This window comes from Chaetodon auriga, chromosome 21 (assembly GCF_051107435.1).
Source record: "Chaetodon auriga isolate fChaAug3 chromosome 21, fChaAug3.hap1, whole genome shotgun sequence".
In the NCBI taxonomy this organism is placed as follows: domain Eukaryota; kingdom Metazoa; phylum Chordata; class Actinopteri; order Chaetodontiformes; family Chaetodontidae; genus Chaetodon; species Chaetodon auriga.
The window spans coordinates 16855333-16878939 of NC_135094.1; positions in this window are offsets into that span (position 1 = coordinate 16855333).

Here is a 23607-nt window from a genome sequence, read left to right on the forward strand (position 1 = left end):
TGAAGAGCTATTATCAGCCGCTGCTGAGTGAACAAGTGTTAGTGAGTGTTATATATTCAGGCACACCTTCAGGACTTGTTGTTCTGGATCTGATCTGGAGTCAGGCAGGCTGCTGGTTAGGCTCACCAGGACAACTGTATAGTGTCATCATCATCATCATCATCATCATCATAACAAAGAACAAGGCGACATCTGTGATGTCATTTGGTCTTCTGAAGTATGTCAATGTCTCTGATTTGCCTTTACAACTTAATTTGCTGCTCCAGGTTGTGATTACTTGCTTCAGTTTAGCGGCCTGAGTATCACGGATGAACCTGATGAAACCATAGGTGAAGTGTTCTTTAAATTAAAAATGATTTTGCTCCAAACGCACTGGCGGGGGGATTTCATCGTGTGATGTTTCAACCATAACGCCGTTCTTTTTTTTCTTTTTTCTTTTTTTTGTTTCCTTTGATGTTGTACTTGCCCACCCCTGCACCTCTCAGCTGGCATACTGTGCAGAAAGTTTTCATGCAACTTTGTTTTTCAGCAAGAAATCATTTGATGTTTTGATAATGCTGCTGGTAAATGGTCTCAGGAGCTGCATTAAGAATCCCCTGTAACTGCCGAGCTCTGATTGGTATAAAACTGAGTGGAAAACAAGCACTGTGTGTGTGGACCTCTTTTGCCTCCTGCCACATGCACAGCATGTACGTGTCGTAGAGTAACTCTGTGTTTATAGTATGAGTGCATGTATGCATATGAGTACACAAATACCTGCACTTGTGTTGATCGAACTCACTGCATTGATTGCCACCGTCTGCCTACAATGAAAACACAACAGTTATTTACATAAAATACACTGTCGATTGACTCAAAATGAGTTTATTCACCAAACTGTAGAATTCTTAAAACAGACTGTCCGTCTTGCAACACAGCTGAATTATAAAGCTCTGGTTGGTTTCTACCATTAATGTCATAGCTGATTGGTTGCCAGCTATTTGCTCTAATGGCTGCATGACATGGTTTATACCCCTTAATTATAGTTAGAATATTGCCTGCCTCGGCTGTTCTGGAGAAAGCCAGGGGTGTGGACGAGCGCTGTCAGCTCTTTCTGCCTCAAGTCTCTGAATCGCAGCTTCATTGGTTGTTAAGTGTAACATATGGAATGCCTCTTCCCATCCATGCACTTCTCCCAATAGAATAATCAAGCTATTCTCAAAAGCTCAAGACTGTGGCTGCCCATCACAGTAAATCAAGCAGCCGGTTCATGTCTGATGAAAACCGGCAGGGCTCTCAGTGGCTTGGTACAACACACGTCAGCACAGGCGCTTATGATAGCGTGACGTGAACTGAAAGGATAATTTGATGGTGTGTGTTAAACAGTCACTATTAGAGCTTAATTACAAGGTGATCATGTTCATGTACCTCCTGATTACAAGCACTGCACAACATCCTTGGGTATTAGTAAATAAAGTTGTATATTTAATCATTTAGAAAGTTCCGGTGAGACAGTAAAAGCCAGATGAACTGGCTGTATTTCCATTTCACAGGCATTACATTGCCGTCGAACCTTGGTGGAGACAAGGGAGGAAGCAAGATGTGACACTCCCAGAGCCCAGCGCACCCGCAAAATGCCGGCAGAGGCCTTGTACGTATTCAAGGTTGATTCTCCTCCTCGGGGACCATTAGTAACAACCTTTCAGAAGTACTGATTGGAAGGAGAGGCGCTCTGCATATCAACAGGAAGTAGCATCCCCAGAGGTTGGCAGTCTGGTCGCAAAGGTGCAGAGAGGAGATGACGAAGGGAGGTGGCGTGAAATAAATGAGAGAGGAGGGGAAGACGCACAAAGGGAAAAAGGGGGAAAAAAAAGATGGGGGTAGCCACAGAGGAACGGTAATTAAGACACATTTAAGACAGAATAAGTTTAACTGGGGATGGGAGTTGAAAGGGTTAAAAGGTTCATAATATTTGCAGCCGTGCTGCATTTAGACATTTTCCTCCTCCAGCACATCTATATGTATAATTTTAATGAAGTGATTCTGGTATTTCTTTACATCGCTCCAGCAACAGCAGCTGTTTGATCACTGAGCTTCCTCCCCTGATTTAATGCAGCACCTCAGACACGACTGTGTGCCATGTTTTTTAAAGTTCAGATAACACGCTATTAGATGTCATGAGATATGTTCAGCTGAGGCACTGAAACGAGCGAGAGCAAAGAGCTGCGACACATCCTTTAGTTCAGCAGTCAAAAACGTGAAAAAGAAAAATATATAGAGATGTAACCTAATGAAGACATCCACAGCCAGAGACCGGCACTGCTGCACCGTGTCACAGCAAAAGGGTGAAATATCACCTGAGCAGGAGGAAAGTGAATCAAACAACACGCAAGGCAAAGCTAAAGAAGAAAGAGTTTGCAGTGTATTGGTTCATCTATCAACACCATCTCTCTCTTCAAGGCAGAGCTGGCAGGAAAACCATCAGTCACATTTTTAAACAATAGTCTCTCCATCTTTGTCATCTGGTGCCGGCAGAATGAATTTACTTCAAATGTCTGGAGAGGAATCTGTGCAGAGCGCTGGATTTTGGGGTCAATCTTAGAAAATGGCTGGACAGGCTGTCTTGGAGGTTTTACTTCAAGAGAGTGGTCCCTTGGTCCCCCTGCTGTGTGATGTTAAATTCTGAGAACTGAGGTAACTGTAACAGGCGGCACAAAGAGAACGTCAACATATTGATGGTGCGGCGGCTCGCTAGAAGGCATTGATTCGAAGAGTGTGAAGACTTCTAGGTGAAAAGAGCCTTCTATAAAAGTGTCATGAGTCATAGAGGTTATCTCATTGCTTTCTGTCTGCGCAAACACTTCAGTCTGTGGCAGAGTGGAGGAGGGGCATGCGTTACACCCAACTCTTACACGCTGGATTTAGAGAAGACCCAGCTATTCCCACACACCGAAAATATGTGGTAATAGCTTCCTCAGGAGCATAAAACTCCTCTAAACCTCAGTACAGAGAGGTCGAACAGACTAATGCATGCAGTGGAATCTATGATAGACTACAGCTTTTACGTCCTCCCTGTGAAACTTGTCAAGCTACATCAAATTATACAAACCATACGACAAACAAAAAATGTCACAACAGGAGAGGAAAATAAAATTTGAGGAAGCAGATCATCTGAACTTAAAAAGTTTTAGGTGCAGACTGGTTCCAATTGTTGGTGTTTAATCCCAGTAGTTACTGAGCATATTACCATGAAATGTACATATGTAAACAAGCAATGTGTGAGCGCCACTTTCAGAATAAAGCTCCAATCATTTTTTTTTCCCCAGAGCCTTTAACCACATCTCATAGCCATCATCAGTGGATGGAGCATTAGCTGGTTTCATGGAGAATCTTTTGACAAGCTGTCATAGATCTGTGCAAGGTGATGCAGTTATCAAATTCCATCTGCTGATAACAACTAGAGCAAACTTATCAGACCATGAGAGGTGGGTGAAAGCTCCAGAAGACGCTACTCGTCAAACTGCTATTGCCAAGATCAAGAAGTAGCTTTCATGCTCGTACGGTATGTTGAGATACAAGCAAGGTGTCTGAGGGGTCGTGAGGTGAGTAGCAGAGGAAAGCAAATGGATATTTGTTTTCTTTTACGGATCATAAGTCTAAAAGTGGGAAATTCTGCTTCACTGAAGTATATCATAATTAATAAGACCAGGGCAAAGATGACTTTTTGTGTTTTTCTTAATTGGTTTGCAGCCAGAGAATTCATCTCCACCACCGTTCAGTCATGTCTTTATCCTAGCACCTCCCACACATTCTGTAGTGTGAAGTTTGTTTAGGAGAGAGCAAAACAGACAGAGCACAATTACATTAATTCATTTGTATTAACAAATAAACAATATAGGGCTAAAAGGCTTCCTTATGGTTTTGTTATTAATATTAGTATGGCAACAAATTAGTATACTGATTAGTGTTCTGCTCCTCAACTTTAAACACGTGTTGTTGAGGCGTTGGAGGGGCAGTCTGGACACAGATCACAACAGGACATGCAGCAGTAAGGCCAATAAGTAACAGAAAAATGAATATATGTCTATCATGTCTATCATGTGATCACTACACAACAAATCCTTACTGTCCACTGTTTAGGCTTCGTGGATAAGGTCGCAAATCCTCCACAGGCACAGAGTTAAAAAGACACCCACTGCTCTCCCTCAGCTCCACTGGACAATGCAAGGGGGGTGGCTGACAGCCCAGAATTAATTGACATGCCTCCGAGAGGTTGTTCTCTAATAACATATTGATCCACCAGGCCTGATATGCAAAGCATCTGCCAGCGAGTGTTGCTGGCGAGGTGAGACAAATGCCCTCAGAATACCTTTGACCAAGCTATGTTGATTAAAGGAGGTATTAGCGCCCATGATCACATAGAACCAGCGTGTCAGGTGTTCCTCGTCGAAACCTGACAGAACCTCTTTTCATTAGCTGGTAACGTATTCATCAAGCACTAAAAGCTGTGTCAGAATCACATTTAACTTTCAACAAATTCCAAGAATTCTGTGAAAAGTTGAAGATTCGAGTTTTTGTTTTTTGTTTTGACACTGTGCTCCCGAGCACGAGCAGGATAAAATGGTAGCTTTGATGCAAAAATCGTTTCAAGTCCTAAAGCTGCAGTAGTCAAGGTTTTAATGTGAAAACACAGCCATCTTACCAGCTTAAATGACATAATAAAAACAAAGTAAATGGACTGCGTTTATATGGTGCTTTTCTAGTCTTACCAACCATTCAAAGCACTTCACAACACAGGCTAGCATTCATCCACAGGTAGCAGAGGTGCCACCATATGCTCTTCAGTTTGGGGTTCAGTATCTGGCCCAAGAGGACTTCAACATGTTGACTGCAGGGAACAGGGATTGACCCACCTACCTTGTGATTGGACCACTCTAACTCCTGAGCTAACCAACCCTGTAGAAGTTATTAGGTTTGAGACAATATTAAAAAAAAGTGTCTCATGTAGGAAGTACACACAGTCCTATCCTTTGAATTGGGCTGTTCTGATTAAATGTATATCCTTATAGTATAAATGAATTTACTTTACTGAAATTGTTGTTCAAAAAGATCTGAATATGCGCTACATTTGTTGGGTTTTCTTGTGTTTGTGGCACTTCAGCCCAAAATTCCTCAGAGAAGACTGGCCAAGCAAAGAGAAGCTGAGATACTGTAAGTCGTCCATGAAAACTAGAATTGACAGGGACATTCTTTACAGAGGAAGGTCCCTCGATAAGGTCAGACAAGACACTCTACTTTAAACAAAACCAAGGTCAGTGCGGGTGAGGGCTCCCTTAGGCGGAGAGATTGCCCGCCATGCAGTGCTCTGCTTTAACCTCTCTAAACAAAGGCAAATGTGCAGGATATGGCAGCAAACTTAAGCTGCAACCATGTGCAAATAAGGCAGCACGTCAAAGAAAACGAGGTGAATTATCATAGCTTGAAATTTATATATGCATAAAAATTCATTCATTTGGTTTGTGTGTTTTATGTTTGTATGAGCAATGTTTTAAACTCCTGCAAGAGTTTTCCTCTGATTGGCTTTCTTTGAGGTTCTTAACCTAACCCTGACCAATCTCATTCCTCAGGCCTACAACTACCCAACCCAGCCAACAAAGGCAAAGAGTGCTTGCTAATCAGAGGCAGAGGAGGGAGGGTCATGACTTCTTCATCCAAGGGAAAAGAAATTGGCAAGCTGGCATGGCTGGTCCAACTGGCAATTCAGATGCAACTATGAATATTTGAGGAAGCTTTCTTGAACACATCAGTGTAGATTCCAATGAAGAAAAAATCTCACATTTTTATGCAAATTGTGCCCGCTAGGTCTGAAAACACAAGCCTGACTATCAGCCACATCGGCAACGAATTTGAAATGACACATGGAGCCCAAGCATCCAACCAGTCTTGTCCAATATCTGCAAGTAAATGATGATCACAAGAAATCATTTACAAGGGGTTGGAAAGTCTCTGCAGCCAAGACAAAAACTCATTGCATGTTGCAAACTGGTTAGCTTTAGTAGTTACTCACAGGTAGACAGACTTGAATCTTACAAGACTACATCATAACTGAACACTGAGCTTGCTCTTGTGAAGTATGACCTTGCACAACACTGGAAGTGAAGTGTGTTGTGTACTGCTGTGTGAGTGTAATTTGTAGTTGGGGAGATAACAGCATACAAGGAAACTAGAATTATCAATCCAATTTTTCCTCTATTCTAAATCTTCCAGTTGAACAAAATAAGACTAGTAGAGACATTAATACATTGTCCATTTGCTGAGGACTTCCTTGTGACCTCTGCTGTGTCTCAGCCCCCATGTAGTGATGAATACAGCTCAGCAAAAAAATAAAATGAGGAAAAATCAAGAGATATCGTTGAGAAAACAGCTTTTGTACGCTTAAGACATATAATACTGCCTTTTATGAATTTGCATCATGGCAGAAGACTTCATCTACACAAACACAATCTCAGGACAGCGAAAATAAATCTCTCTCAGAAAATCAAATGCATTCAAGTTCAGAAATGTGCATCCCTCTATATAAAAGATATATTAACACACAGTCAAAGAACACCTTCAACACTGAAAAAGCCAATCAGAGAATACAACACACTATCAATTAAAAAGCATGAATAACAACAACTGGTCCTGGGTATGATTTGATATTGTAACACCATTGGTTTATCAAGAAACAGTGGGCTTACAGAGAGCTATAAACCAAGCTCCACTTCTTTACTATTTGTTAGTTGTGACACAAAGGCAGTTTCACAGCTGGCATGGACAACGTCATTTCCACCATTACTCCTGACGTCATTGATTTCAACCATGTCTCTTTGCATTTGGTTCACCCTGCAACCAGTGACACAGAAATGAAAAGTAGCCAGAGTTAGCTGAAATGCTGAAAGATTAGAAGTGCAAATGTGGCTTCGGTCTGAGAATACAGTGGGTCCATTTCCTTGTGATACATCCAGCGTGACACCAGGAAGAGAAAGGGAAGTCATTTTTAAAACCTCTCTGTCTAATTTAATGTAAATTTTGCAAACCACACTTGGAAGATTTACCTCGTGTGGCAAATCAATACTCAATTTTACCACTAACAAAATGACAAAATAATATATTTACACGATTATTTAAAAAAAAAAATCAAACAGTAGATAAACCCAAGCAGTAAAAATAAACATGAAGAAGATGGCTGAAGCTTGAAAATGGAACTTTCTCAACTTTGTCGTAGAAGAGCCCTGCGTTTCCCCATGGAATACCAGGATGGGAAATAATTATCACAGATCTGTAAAATTTATTTGCTTGTAACTTGCCAAAGTGATTTTTCTGGCCAACAAACTGCCCAGCACAAAATGATAAAAACATCCATTTCCTCCAGTCAATAGTTTTCACAGATTTATCCATCTTCTTGATGGAAGTTGAATGGAAGCGATTTGTCAATCAAGCTTTTGCTAACTACACTAAATTACCCATAATTCAAACGGTCATGTTTCAAGTTCTTGGTTTCTATGGCTGTGATGACAAGAAAGAGCAAGCAGCCAATCTGCTGTTCCTGGCTGGGATACAAAGCCCACTAATTAAAAGTCTGTCCAGTCTGTAGTCCTCCCTTTGCAGACGACTCTTATTGGATAGGAGAGCACAGCCCTCTGTTTTGCATTTTGATGTCTTCATCATTGTAATTGCTGGTTAAGTCACCCTGCATTATTGATGAGCCCATACGGTAAAAACAAACCAAACAATATGCATGCTAAACAAATGCCCTCCAGCGCACAATGTTCACACAGGCCCACACAGTCTAATCATTTTCACTTGTAGTGTCTCAGAGTTATGCACACAAGCAGTTGCCTTCGGGTGTTTCATAGTTTCTGACTGGAGAAATGCCTGAAGGAGGGTACAGGGAGGCAATTATACATTGTGTCTACAATTGTGTGTTTTTGCTCCCTTTTGTGGCACATCCAAAATGGCACATGCTGTACATAATGCCTTTATCTATGAAGTGAATCTATCCGAATATGGTGCATCTGTGTCCTCAACCATCTCTTGCAGGGAGTCTTTTGTTGCCCAAAATAACAGATTCACTCTTGAGTGTGACTAATGCTGCGAAAGTATGGGGATGAGTGGATCGAGAAGCAGCTCAGGTGTCTCCAAAAGCAAAGTTTTTCTCAGCTAGGAATTCAAGAAGGTTTAACACAGGTGTATGATTGAAATGAGAAAACCGTGATGAGTGTCTGCGGCATTGCAATTAACCAGCGTCCTGCAGAAAACATCTCTTGATCAGGGGTGAACAAATGAACAGGCTGATATATCTACGCCATCCTCCTTAACAGCCAATCAGAGGTGGGATGGTTATTCCTGCAGTCTTCTGTTTTAGATAAATCAATCTTTCTTCAAAAGGTGCTAATGGTTACTAATGCACCCAAAAGTCATTCTGATACTGAATAGGGTTGCAGGTGGGTCATCCAGACTTAATGAGCTGCTAACCCTGAAGTAATTCTATTAGTCTGAGTTTCAGAAGAGAGTTTTAGTGTCTGTGATGGCCTCAATGCTGTTTCAGAGGCCTTCTGGACACTCTTTATATACAAACAAGCAAACTGACTCTATGCAAGTGCTGCAATGGATTCAAGACCCTGATGTGAGTTACTTGTCATGCATCATGTTGGCCTCCCTCTGCCAAGTCAAATTTTATTAGTCATAAGAAAATGACAGCACAGCTCAGCAAACTGCATGAGAAGCTCCTATTTATGCGGAACAGTGGATTAGAGCTGATTGATAATTGTTTATGCCCTTGGCAGTGGTGAATATGTGTATTTCAGGAAAATTCACCAAAGCCAGGGCTACAAAGAGAAGGAGGAGTGCTAGGTAGCGTGCAGAAGTGGGTGGTAAGTTTAGAGACGCATATGACACAGCCTGTTTTGGTAAACACACTGTGCTACCTCCTCCCATTCTCTGCTCTGCAGAGAGATCAAGCATGGGCTGAAGTGTGATAACACTGACACAGAAGCCTCAGCTTTCTGAAGCACAACAGCGTGGTGCGAGGCTTTTTCATCAAAGGGAATATTGGTTACTACCAATCAAAAGTAGCACAAAGCATGCAATGTTTTTTTTTTTTTTTTTTTTTGGTTTGTTTGTTTTTTTTATTGGGGGAGGGGTTAATGGGAGAAATTATGAATATTTTGGCTTAAACTAATTTCTCCTTTCTGATTTTTTTAATGTCTTTGAAGTAAAGCAACACGCTAAAAGCTGTAATATCTGATATTGGCTTTTTTTCTCAATTAACATGATGGCCTCATTTGAGAGCTGTGACAGGTTTGTAAAACGGCAGATAAGGCTGCGTGCTGTTTACTGCTCATTTACTCAGGGAAAGGAAGCTTATTAGAAAAACTGACATCAAAGAATGTTTTTGTCGTAAAGCAATGAGTTTGCTCTGGAAAAGCTGCTCCAGATTTGCAACCACTTATCATTTGGGTTTATATGAAGTTCTTCTCATGTTCTTCCTGTGTTTTCTTCAGATCCTCACGGCTAACAAGGGGTAAAATATGTACTTTAAAAGAGGATGCTGTGCTAAATGCCAATTTCCCACTCTATAGCTATGGCTTGGGCTAATGCATGTATTCACTATGATAACTAATTTCATTCCTTTTCCGACATTATTAGCTCATCTACAGAAGTGCATACAGACTGTATCCTTATGCATAATTTACAAGTAATAGATACGAAGTTATCCACATCCTTTTGCTTTTATAGAACCAGAATTACACAATGAAACTGAGGAAACTTGTTGTTATGGATACTGGTGATTTTGGTTCTGGCTATGGCTGCTCATACTGAATAGATTTCTAATTATTGTCAACATACTGATCACCACTTATTTACAAGAACTGTGGCTTCACTGATATCTGCAAGTGTAATAATGAGTGTAATAAAGGTGCTAGCCCCCCAGCGGCATGTTAAAATGCTAAGCCCCTGTAGGAGGGTCCAGAGGGAGGAAACAACTGAGGAAAATGTTCTGAAACTTAGGACCAAATTTATAATGTGTGAAATGGAGCCTCACAGCCACTTGCTTTAATCAGGCGCAGGTTTGCAGGTTGGTTACACAAGTAAGATTTTTCAGTATGACAGCAAAGCTCCAGTACACATCTCTTAAAAAACTGTAAACAATGTTTTGCACCGAGAGAAAGACATTGTTTTTCAGTGTACAGTGGCTGATTCATTGTAATTCAGTTTGCATAATAGCGTATCCACATCACCCATTCTGGCTTATTTATCGTCTCTGTGCTGTTTCAGAGAAGAGGTTAAATGATGATTAACTTTTGTGACAACAGAGGTGCAATACAGCCAGTAAGACAGTAAAAGGGTCAACAAGTTTCAAACTCTACCTTTCACCACTAAGTTTACACATTTCTGTACAATGAACATAGAAAGCTACTAAACAAAAGTACATCTGTTGTACTTTTTTTTTTTTTTTCCAATCATCAACTGAAAACACATGTGGTTTTACATATCCTTAAAAATATCTGGTCCTGTTTTCTGAAACAGCTGCTTTCAATGCTTGGATTGATTGGACTGACAGCATTGTGCATGAAAGCTGTTAAAAGAGTGCATTCATTGAACGTGCTCACGTTTTTGGTGAACGGTGAACCTTACTTAAGTGAAAGTATGTAAGTATTATCAGCAAAATGTACCTAAAAGTTAAAAAAAAAAAAAACTCATTGTGCAGAAATATGCCTGCATCATATTCTGTAAGATCATCATATGTTTGTGGCATCGCTGTCCTTGCAACCTGAGTAGCGCAGGACATCACAAACTCACTCAGTCAATACCTTACCCTACTGCCCTCTGGGTGCAGGTGCAGGTGCAGAGCACTGAGGTGCAGAAGGGCTCGCCTCAGGAAAAGCCATAGCAGCTTGAAATAATAGGCCCAGCTAAACTGGCCTGAGTGTGCAGTGCTGTCTGTCACTGTATGTCACTACTGTGTGCTGGTTGTTGTTTAATATGTACAGCGCTGTGGACAGGAATTTCCCCCTGGGGATAATAAAGTCCAAAGTCTGCAGAGACGCATGAATGGTTATTTTGGAGGCTAGATTAAAATCTGGTCTTCTGCTATTCTTGCAAACTACCATCTGGAAAAAAATAAAGCACACTTCTTTCATAAAATCTACTGGTTTTTGTCATGGGTGTATGACACATCACTAAAACACACGTCACTTGTTATTGCTGTTTTGCTGTTATTGCCTTTTTTTATTTCTTTTATGGTATTTGCTTCTATTTTCATTATAGGGTGTTGCTGTTTATTGTCTAATGTGTTTCATTTCACTCATTGTCTTATTGATGCTGTGATTTTGGGGTGTCTTTTTACTGTTGCTGTTGCTCTGTGGACCTCTGGAAGACTGCTGACCACTTCGTGAAAGCTCATGGGAACCCAAAGTAAGAATGAAGAGCAAAAATAAAGAAGTATTATAAAGAAATATTTCCACAAGTATACAACACATCAGTATATAACATATGTAAGCCTCTGTGTAAATACATCTACAGTGATGCACAACGATTGTTGTTCATTGTTGTAAACAGACTGATATCAGTTATTGAAAAATGACGACTTCCAGTGGTGAGGTAACAGTATCTGCTCTTCTATCAATAGCATGGTCTCAGACCAACCTCAAAGGTCACGAGTTGACTCCACATGTCTTGGCCCCGGTCGGCCTTAGCTGTAGCTTTAGACTAGGCCTTCAAGAAACTGTATACGGAGCCCCACCACTGATCAATGCCTTTTCAGCATGCCTCCACCCAGCACAGAAACCACATGTGGGCGTCTAACTGCCTGCCCCCAATCCATATCTCTCTGTTTCTGTATTTACAGCAAATGAAACATTCAGACGGAAAGACGGCTGACATCGATTGGCTTGTGGGTACACTATTTTGAGTGACATTTCATAAATGGAGCCGCCTCGTGAAATAGTAATGAGCCGATGGCGATTAGCATTCAACTTTAATATGACATGATTGATTAGCTATTCAAATTTCACTTGGCCAAGGTTAAATATTGAAGACAAGCATATGAAAATCCCACAAACAATACATAAACTATCGGAGGTTTTGCCTTTTACGCTGTTTATTGGTCAATGAAAACCGTGCCATAAACTGACTGCAGCCTCCCTGCTGATGGATCATTGTAAAAAGAAATGTGTAGTAATGAACTGAGGTCAGTTTTCTTTGCGAGCTGCTGTGTCTCTAGTTGGTACTTGAGGTGGGAAACACAAACAACCTTGCTGCTAGGTGGAGATAGCCTATCCTTCTGAGAATGTGCTTTTAGTGAGCACATAAAGAAATATCTGGACATGAACAGTTTTCTAAAGAAAGCAGAATTATGTGCATTTGTGGGTACGTTGGCCTCGTCATATCTGTGGTCGTAATGCCTTGCATAGGGTGCACATGCTGCTTTAAAAAAACAAGGACACAGTGCAGCAAGTACACACTTAGTATTCCAGGCCTGCAAGCAGAGAGAGAGATTGCACCTGTACAAGCTGTTAGGTGATGTCTGTGTCACTTGGATGACCAGTATCTGTAGCCAAGCATTTCCTTGAGGTATGGGATTGGTTGTCTCAGGAAAATCTGATTAGTCACCGCTGACAATGCAGAGACAAGGAAATTACTTTCTTGTGCATATCATTAAAGAAAAATCAATATGACGAATGCGGTGGGATCCCAGGCTATTTATTGTGGCTGAAGTACGGGCGAGGCAGGCCCTCTTTGCATTGGCCTCTTGTTATTGCATTTAATTTGTTCTCCAGATGAAAAAAAAGAAAAAGAAAAGAAAATCCCCAAATGGTTCATAGAGGGCTTGAGGTGAATCCTGCCTTTTCCTCCCCTTTCCATATGACTATAAACGCCACCAACCTGTCACTTAATTACCTCAAAATAAATTGGCTCAAGAGGAAATGCAAGTGGTACCTCAAGGTGAGACCTCCCCACACTTGTCTCCTTAATGCTCTCATTATCTGCAGGGATTTCAATTCAAGGCTCATGCCGCAATGTTGCAGGCAGTCCAAGAAGAAACTGAACTAGCCACTCACCTCCACTTATGCGGTGCTTCAAAAACTCTACGGGTTAAATCACTGAGTAACCTTCTCTTTTGCAAGTGAAACCTTTTCACGGACGAGGGGACATCAAAACGAAGTCAGTCACAGAAGTCCAATCATTAGGAGGTATTGATAATTTGATGTTGAGAACTCTGCTTTGATGTAATTGTTTAAACACTGCAGCACAATAAGGTCAAGCTGAAGCTCGAAAACTGGAAGGCACCATAAGAATTCACCTACTGACAAGGACGATCTTAAAGCAGCAATCTGAAACCTACATTATACTCCGTATGTCTGCCTGTATTTCTTTGACATCCAAGCCGCGTCTGCTCAGTATTAACCATGCCCTTAACCGAGGATGGTCTTGAAATAGAGCTGGTGAGTGGGATTTGCTTTCCTGAAATCCACATTATGAAATACTGCATATGTCATCCCAAATCATCTTGAGACTGTTCTTCCTCTCTTCTTGTTTAAGCAATGAATGAATGAATTCAGGCTGGCTCCATCCCTGTGCACAGGATCACTGAAAATAGTCTGATGATGCAAGAAACAAACACACCGATCTCCTCGGTCAGCAGCATCCCTGCCATGCTGCAGCGCAGACAGTCGTCCTGCATGCCTGCATGCACATGCATTAGGGCTTATTTATCTGCATTACAACGTGAGGTTGGACAATAAGCCTTTATAAGTAAGGACTTTTTGACAAGTTAGCGGCATCTGTCTTAAGCTTTTCTTCTTGTGCCAACAGCTGAATGTCTGAGCTTCACTGTGTGGAATGGTGCATGCGGAGAGTTTGACATTAACAGTCTGCTTTCACATTCATCTGCTGGAAGTGTAAATTTTCTCAGTGCTAATTGAAAATCTGATTTTGTGAGGGGGACCTACAAGCACGATATTGTTGTTTGTGAAATTTGTGAAATCACAAATGGTCTGGAAGCCAATCCCGGGCCAATTTTCAACTTTTGCAAGTGTGATGTGGAAACCTGAAGTCTTTGGCGCACGTACACTGAGAATGGACCACTTCAGTGAAGTGGAAAACATCTCGTGTCCGGCAGTTAAACTTGTCATATTTGCATATTCATATATTCTGGAATTTTTAATGAGGGAGAAGGAGAAGGTGCCATGTTAATGTGGATTTTACTATAATGACTATTCTTTCCCCTGCAAACACAATGAATGTCAGGCACGCATTGGACCATTTATTGCATGCCTCCATACATGTGTGGAGAGGAACTTCTTTTCAAACATGAAACGTATCTTGTACCTGATTCTTAAAAAAGATGAACATTCAATAAAATCCGTTTATTGAATGTTTTTGATGATGTCTTAGAATGTAAGGTGATCTTGAGTGCCATGAAAGGAGTATAAGACACGTGAAATCAGTTAGTTTCTACTTGGATGACTGAAGGGACATTAGTTAATCTCTAAAAGTTAGCATCGATTAGTGACCAATAATAATTCTTTTTGCTGTGTATGTATGTTCCCAAGTTCTTTGTTAATTCTATTCTATGGAGGAGACCGCTTCGTATAAAATGCAGAGGCACTGTACGTCATCTTGTAAAATGACGATGATATCACAGACAAGGCAGGGAAACTCTGTCAGAAAGATGACTGAATATAATAGAGGGCTTGTTCTTGGAAAAGGGAAAGAGTTCATCCCAAAGATTAATTGGTTTGAGAGAAAGGCACCATGTTTCTGAGTTCAAGGTGTGACATTTAGAGCCAACAAGGGACTGAACTTCATTATTAAGATTTATGAAAATGATTCAGGTAGAAAATTCCATTCACCCTTCCTATTATAAATTCCTTCTTAAAAAGCAAATTGAATTAAGTGGTGCATTATTCTCTCTCATTATGATGTCCATATTAGTTCTTTTAAGAAAGTGACTGATGCTGAATAAAAGAGATGCACAACACAAAGCGCTGTAACCTGACCAAATGGAAAATGAATCGGCTTTGTGCTGCTAACTCTTTGTTGCTCGAGTAATACCAAATAATTGAAGGAGGAAGCTAAGGCGATAGAGTCGTCTTTCTCAGCAAAGTCTTGTTTGTTTCTGTAAACCCAGCTTTGGCCATTAGTACACAGGGGAGAAGAGGAGTCATTGAACCATTATTGATCGCACACTAGGAAAGTCTAGCGATTTATATATAGTGTCCTTTTCCAAGGTAAGCAACCAATAAATATCAGAATGGCTGAATTCAATGCTTTTGTGTTTGTAATTATGACAGTTTATCATTTGCTTACTTTCGGAGACTGAATTTCAGCAGTGGGCTGAAGAAGAAGAACTCAAAAGCTATAATCTTTTTATTTTGTTTGTATCTAATGCTCGACTCCCATGTGCACAAGCACACACACGAACACGTATGAGCGTTCATACCAAATGCAGAGATGATAATGCAAATGTGTCGTGCCTCCAAGCTGTATAATGTCCCTTGGTTTAATGTTATAGCACCAACTGACAGGTGGTGATGGTGACTTGCCAAGAATTGTAGCAATGCAGCAGCAAAAGGAGAGAAAGAAGGACAAAAATTGCCCTGCCTGCAGTATAGTAGCATGCACATGTTTGCTCGCACAGCCATGTTTTATGTCCATGTGCATGTGAATGTTCCCTGTTACATGTTCCTGTCCTCCCCTTATCAGTGCAAATGCAAACTCTTCTCCAAACATTGTTGGTGGGTTTAAATGCATCAACATAAAAGCATAAAAGATATGTACACAGCCTGCAGCTGCACATTGTGATTGGTCCAGCATTGTTACGTTTTATGTAATGTGTGACAAAAAAATGCCTGATTATGGGGGCTGGGAATATTGCTGGGGGCTTCAGGGAATATCAGCCTTTGAAAAAACTGCTAACAAAAAAAAAAAAAGCTAGAATTTTAATAATAGGCTGGGAAATTGCAGCCAACATGGCAGCTTAAAAAACGTTTACTTTTGAAAAGATAGATGCAGTGTTTATGCTTGACCTCATATTCGCGAAAATGCTCTTTTAAAACCAGTACAGTTAAATAGCTGTATGAACTGCACACGCACACACATACTATAGGTCTGTTTGACCTTTATCAGCCATTAGTGTGGCACAACCAGCAACTCATCTCACAAAATATTCTTATTTTGACACACTATACACTATGAGTGATGGTGATGGCAATTAAAATCAGGTAACAATGTTTCCTGGAGATGGAGTGTGAATAATAATGTTTTAGAATGTCAAAACCCCAAGCCAGCACTATTTTCTGTCAGACCCTATTCAGTAGAAGGAGCCAAAATTCACTTACATTCATTTTGGGCCATATTTGCCTTAATTTGCCATCTGTGCTTGTTTAGAAGAGTGTATCTGGACTCAGATGAGAGTGTCTACAAATCTTCCTCAAAGTCCTGCTTTCAAAGTGCTGGAAGGCCCAGAGAGGACTGACATGTGGGGGGTTTGATGTGCAAGCGATTTCCATTCACACAAAAGCCAGCAGACATTCTCTTGTGTGCTGCTTTTCCCTCTCTGACTCAACTGTTGTTTAATTTAACGGTTGATATCTAGGTAATCAGCGATCATTAATCCGTTTTCACCAGCAAACTGTGTATGCAGCATTTAGCAATGACATATAATCAGCAGCTAAAAAGGTGACTTCACTTCATCAAAACAGAAAACCTCTTTTAAACACATCCTCACATTTACATCCAGCACACACAAAGGGAAAGCACTGACAAAAAGTCCGTGCTGAAAAACTGACTGGTTTCTATTTTGAAGTTTCAAGGTGAGCACTGTTGTGGAGACATCAGGTTTCTTATTACTTGGCTTAACATGCTCCCTTATTAAGGATTCTGGTTGGACGCATCTTCTCGGAGAATCCTAATTAGTGTGACTTTAACAAAAGACAGAGGATTGTGCCATATGCCTCGCATAACGAGGATTCCTCACTAATTAAAAACACCTAGGAGAGCAGTTAGGAAGTAATACCTGGTTAGGTTTGTAAGGTTAGGGAGATCTAATGAACATGAAAATGAGTAATACTGCTATAAGTTCCTCCTTTATAATGACCAGCATTGTGTCTTCAGGGAAACACATCTGTGCACGACAAAAACATTTCTCCTCCTCCTCCTCCTCTTAGGTTGAAAAAGATGATAGAACACTTGTGGCCTGATAGATTCAGCACATCAATAGATTTGATTTCAAATACTGATGTATAATATATTCAGTTTTCACATGGTTATGCATGTTTTAGAGGGCTGAACCAGTGTTTTAGGTGTTTGGCCCACTGGTCACTTTGCCTAATACATGACAATAATAGGAATAAATTATAGAATCTGCTGGTTAAAGGAAACACACAAAGGTTGGTTTAGTTCTTCAACCTAAATGTTCGCTTATTTGTAATCCTTCAAATAATGACGGCCGCATGCATAAAGGCCTTATTGCACAATGAACGAGCCCCAAAATGATTCTACTCTGCGAGAAGCAAAGCAAATTTCTGCAAGTCCTTAATTGATAGCTGAGGCTAAAATCTGTTCCACTTGAAAACTTAATTTGTTAGAAATTAATTGGTCACAGAGTCCTCTGTGCATGTCAAGATAAGGGGAAAAAAAGGAGGGTCAGTAACTGTCGGGCCACCATGGCGTTCAATTTCATGCCAATTCCACCTACGTCTAATAGGATGAATAGAGGGGAAATAAATCTGACCATTGAGTGTTTTGTTGATAATTAAGGCACACAGGGGCGTGTGCGACACGGCGTTGCTGTAAGTGCAATGACTATAAACTAAATAGATTTACATATTTCCAGAACTATTAAAATATTATAATAGCTGTCACGTTCAAAGGCACTTTTCGTTGAGTTATCTTTTATTCTGGTTTAAAGCTACATGAATTGCTTTGTCCAGCACACACACACACACACACACACACACACACTCACACAAATATATCATCTCCACCATACACTGCAAATGCCCTCCAGACACAGGTTTCATTTGAGCACATTCATTACCTTTTAATTGCCTCTAAATTGCAATGTGACCCATCACATCAATAACACTATCTTTGTAACAGGAGAAATGAACTTCAGCGGGGTTATACTGGGTATGTATGTGTGTCTGTGTTTGTGTGCGAGTGCGTGCGTGCAAATAACCGCACGTATGATGTTTGTGCGTGGGCGCGGTGTTTTCACGAGGAGCCGTTTCATTTCTGAAGAAAAGAGGGTAAGGTGTGTGCAGGGTACAAACACGAGCTGCCGCTTTGTGTCCTCTGCTGGGGTAGTCAGCGGGTTCTGAAAGGAGTAGATATTACCGCGATGAAGGTGAATCAAAATGTGTTTCAATTTAATCCCCTCTGATTACACACTGTTGTGCCGTACCTAAGCTTGCCAGCAATGCTGATCTTAGACATTCCCCCTGACCTTCAGTCTGCACAGAGGTGGCATCCTGCTGACTGAAACCTTTACAATACAAGACGATTTGATTAAAACAGCATTACCGATCGCCAGGAATCTACCAATATTATATTCGGCATAATCTTACCAGAAAGCCAGAGGATATAACTTCTGCAAAGTTTGTACCTGAGCAGAGTCACACTCGTGGAAATAAACAAACAGCTCTCTCTGGGTGGTGGAAGGAGCTGTGCTGCAGGATGTTAATTCCACATAAGCAGATGTCTGATATACAAGTTAACCTGTATTTGAAGTCTTTAGGTTCAAAACAGCAAGGATTCCTCACATTGCCGACACTTTAGATTTAAGCTTGTTGATGTTGGACAGGGAATTATGGACTACAAATATGACAAATATTGCAGGTAATACTGCTGCTACAACTGTTACAGCTACTGCTAACACTGATTGAGTCTATCCATTTAGCTCGGCTGGTTGTATGACCACTGCTTATTAAAACCACTACTGTCCTGTTAGAAGGTGGAGGAATATACACATTTAAGCATTACTACTCAGTTGCTTTTATCAACAACCCAAACATGGCTTTGACAGAAAATTCCCCCATGGTCAGTAATATACCAAGCAGACTAAACATGAAAAATATGTTGCTTAAAAAAAGAATTTTAAGCTGCATGAAGCAACTTTGGTGGCTATAAATGGTAGCAAGAAGTAGAAGAACTAATCGTTTGATTTTCACTTAAAAGCCAGTAATCCTGTAAGCTGACATCAGTAAACTGCACAGAACACGCTCGTGTTCACCATCTTTGCTGATCTGTGGCCAAAGAGGCAAAAACATGCAATGGTATTGAGCCCAGCTTTGACTTTGCTGTTTAACAGACACTTAAATTTCCCACTGAAGCTGTGATTCATCATTTCTTGTGGGAGGAGAAGTGTTCATGCCCAAAAGCAGAAAGTAATTTGGGCAACAGAGTGAATTCTTTGTGTTTCAATAACTGGTAACACGACAATCCTCTCTGAGGCAATGTAAATTCATCCCTATCATGAGAGTAAATCACTGATCATCTCAAAGCCTCATAGCATACAGCTAGTATGTTTTGCCCAGACATTCAGAGTACAAAACAACCACTGCAAGCCTCCAATCTGTGATGGATACTCTGCCAAATTGACCTGTACAGGAGGTGTGCTAAAGGTTATTGTCTAAATGCACTTTATGCCTGTCAAGAGTTTGTGACAGACTCTTATTCACACATTTGGCATTAATAATGGGGCACTCCAGAAACCTAGAAAAGGGAAACATGCTTATTCCACTCAGAGAGGACCAGGACAGGCAATTTCTTGCTGTGACAGTGCTCACCGTTAAGCCATTGTGCCAAACCAGATCAAGGCATTCACAGTTTAGACACATAACAAAACTCTCTTTACTGAAGAAAGCATTAATAGCTCATGATCCAAAAGTCTCTCTTGCAGCATTCAGTTAAACGCAGATAACTTCCACAGCTACAGCCAAATGTGGCACTGTGATTACAATCCCTCCAGCATCCCCTCAAATCAAGCTCCTGCAGTGTCCTGTACCAGACTTCCACTCTGAACCCTGGCCATGTTCATTACAGCGCTGCAGACCTGTGCTGTGAGCTGCATACCTGCATCCCATTACCTTTGAATATTGTTAGCCACAGAATTAATTAAAGTCTAATATAGCCTTGTCTTGAGAATGTGGTGGTCTGAGAGGTTGTTAACAGCAAATAAAGATGGTAGTTCCTTCCTGGATCTGAGAATATGACTCTTAACTGTAAGAGGCAATTAAGTAGGAGAGCAGTTTTAGCTGGTATTGAGGGCCTGCAGGGAAATCTTCAGTGGAGACACATTTTTTTTCCCCACTGAGTCTGTCAGCACTCATATCTCAGTGTTTGACACAGTGGTGACAAACAGTTGGTCAGGTCCGATTTTCTGAGGGATTGTTCCTGCATTCCTTCTGCCTCTTCAACGACACCATACTTCTGCTAACTGCACTTCTACACCTCCACCTACTACAATTACAATTACAATTTGCAGCTGCTTTTATCCAAAGCGACGTACATATGAATTCACAGATCGATGGCGCAGTACCGGGGGCAGTTTTGGGGATACTTCGGCATGTGGTCTTCTGTTCATTACAAACAAACTGATACCCTTCACTTCCACTTCACTTCCTTGGTCTTAGGAAGTGACCAACAGGATGTTTCCAGGGAAAGACTTACAAGACACTGAGGGACAAATTTATATCTATGAAAGCGCAGGGCAGATTTGTGCTGCTCCTTTCATTCAATTTGTGATCCCAAACTGCAGGTAATTAGCACCTGATTTACTAAGGCAGCAGGTAATTACACAGTCACTAGGATGGATCTGTGTAAGATATGCAAGCTAAGGAAAAAGGAACCAAAGTAATACTAAAGCATCTGTTATTTCATATAACAGATACTGAAACACTTAAAATGGCTGCAATTCAACACTGCCTTCAATCAATTATTTGGGAAATGAAAAACAGAGAACTAATAAGATGCGGCAAATAAAGTACAGTCCAACAGAAGTTCAGACTGGAGCAGGTAGGGGACATGCATGGCAGGGACACAGCTGATGTGTCCCTGGATTGCTAAAGCAACTGCAGCCAAGTGCACACTTGAAATGTTTTATCCAAAAGCAAAATCAAAAGAAAACAAATCGCCATAGCAGCTCAGTGAAAGTGAGGTTAGACTTTAATGAACACAACATCCCCTGACTCATATTTTTTAGGCACCTTTCTAAAATACGGTTACGTTCTATTTATTCTTGTTCATTCTTAAGTTATTCAGGTAAGCTGCTTTGTACAATATGTGGTGCACTCACTCTTTGTCTGCTGCATGTCATAGAAAGAGTTCTGTTGAATACAGGTTTATTGAAGTGTCTCTCCTGTACCATAGCATTTTTATTATTTCCAATCTCAACACCTTCACCTGAGAGGAAGAGAAATTACAACACAAAAGTCCTGGCTGCTTAAATACAGCTACTGGTAGGTAAACTAGATATTTAATATCTATTAAATGTACTGAAAATGGGACATGTTGGGTTCTGTATGCTTATGTTGCTGTAAGACAGTGTCTGTTTAAATCCACATTCTAAAATTCCACATTTAAACATTAGACACATGTCTCCTGGGGCCCTGTTGAAACCCAGCAGCACAGGGGTTTGCTTTGGTCATCTCTGCTCCCTGGCTGTGCAGCATGCACCCTGCAGTTCCTCTCATCTCAACTCAAAAGTCTGTCCAGCCTCAAGTCCATCCTGTTTGTATTTGAGAACGTTTGAACTCTGACAACAGTGTTCCATATCTGAGAGAGGACCGGATGTCATTATGATAAACTGACATAAATTCATGTATTTTTAATGAAGCAGTTATTTCACTGATGAACTACTTTCGTCAATTCAAACTGTCTATTCGTCTGCATTGTTGTAATTAAATTACAGGATTAGACACATTATGACGCCAGTCAGACTGTGACGTGAATCAAACTGTGATTTTAGATTGCCACTGCCAATTACACTTCACAAACAAAAGCAAAACGGTTTCCCAAATATGTTCTAAAAGCGCTTTTATGAATAGAAAAAAACTGATCTGTTGAAGCACCGTATGTTTTTGCCAGAATCATCCAACACGACTGACAATGTGAATTTGCCGGTCTCGAATGATTAACCTCATGCTAATATGTCATTTCCCACAATTACATCTTAATACCTGAAATATCCAGATGGCTCATGAGGATAAAAAGAAATTGCAAAGGCATCTCTTTTAATGAAAGATAATACCACCATCTTAATTTCACACAGAGCCAGGTACCTTGATATCAGAGCATCAAGAAGTCACGCAGGAAACCACATGTCATATGCAGTGATTTCATGTCAGTCCAAGTCCTTCACTTGGCTCAGGCACTCCTCCTGGACCTGATTACGAGTTCAAGGAAGGACTTTGTCTTCCTTGGCGCAAGTAAAGGCCACAGCCCTGTTGATCCATGAGGAAGAGACAGTGGACTCATCAAAGCCTTCCAAGCTCTTTGAAGGTGCCTTGTTTGGCCCATCCCAATCTCTTGCAAGATACAGCACTGAAGGCAAGATAAAAAGAAATAGTTTCAATAATCACCCTTCTCTATGAAACACAGTGCACTGGTGCAGGCATTATGTAGGAATTGAAGTATTTAGCTCGATAGAGGACTGAATGTAATGTATTTTGAAGTATTTTTTTAAACTATTTTTATGGAAATTCTGTTTACATTCTAACAGCAATCAATGCATTAAATGCTCTGACAAAAAGAGACAATCCAGTATCTGTGGCTATCGCAGGCCTGTAATGAACCCATGCCTGTCTACCTATGTACCTGCCCACCTGCACACACTCTGCAAGTGTATTCATTGCACATGACCAGAGTCTTCCATAAGGCTAGGCAGATGTATTGCTAAAGCTATAGCAAGCAAGTCGCACAAGAATGGCAGCCAAAGTGCGGCCAAAATTTACCAATACTAACACAGTAGCTTGACAGCTGTGAGTACTAAAATTAGCCATGTTGGTTGTTTACATTCATTATAATAATGTTAGGGGTGTGTGTGTGAGACATGAGGTACTTGGGTATGGTTAGCATCTCTACTACGTTCATGTGTTTTTGGGGATGAGATGTTTTTGGTTTGATGCTTTCAAAATTTAGCTTGTTCTTGCTGGTTTCTCCCACGTTACCAACCCCGGCTTAAAAGTGCAATAATCAGAAGCTTTCCGTTTCACAGTCGTTTGTCTTTAAAATAATGAACAACTGTATTTGAATGTGGTGCTAGGTGGTTAGACAGAACATGAGTAATTTATGCAGCTTCCTTCTGGGATCACTTCACAGAAAATGTTGAGAATTTCAGCTCACAGACACTTTCCACCCCATGTAGAGGTGTTGATTACCTTAGCACTCAGCTCCTGTTAGTATGTAATTCATTTTTGTCTTACCCTCGGGTATTAACAAGAGATTGTCTAATATTTCCATCTTTACTGCTTCTGTCTCTTAATCACTCCAGCCACAATTCCATTTCTATATGCATCCACTCTTACACTGAAATCACAATTTAACTCCCTTTGCCTGTGCCTGAACTATGTTTAGCAA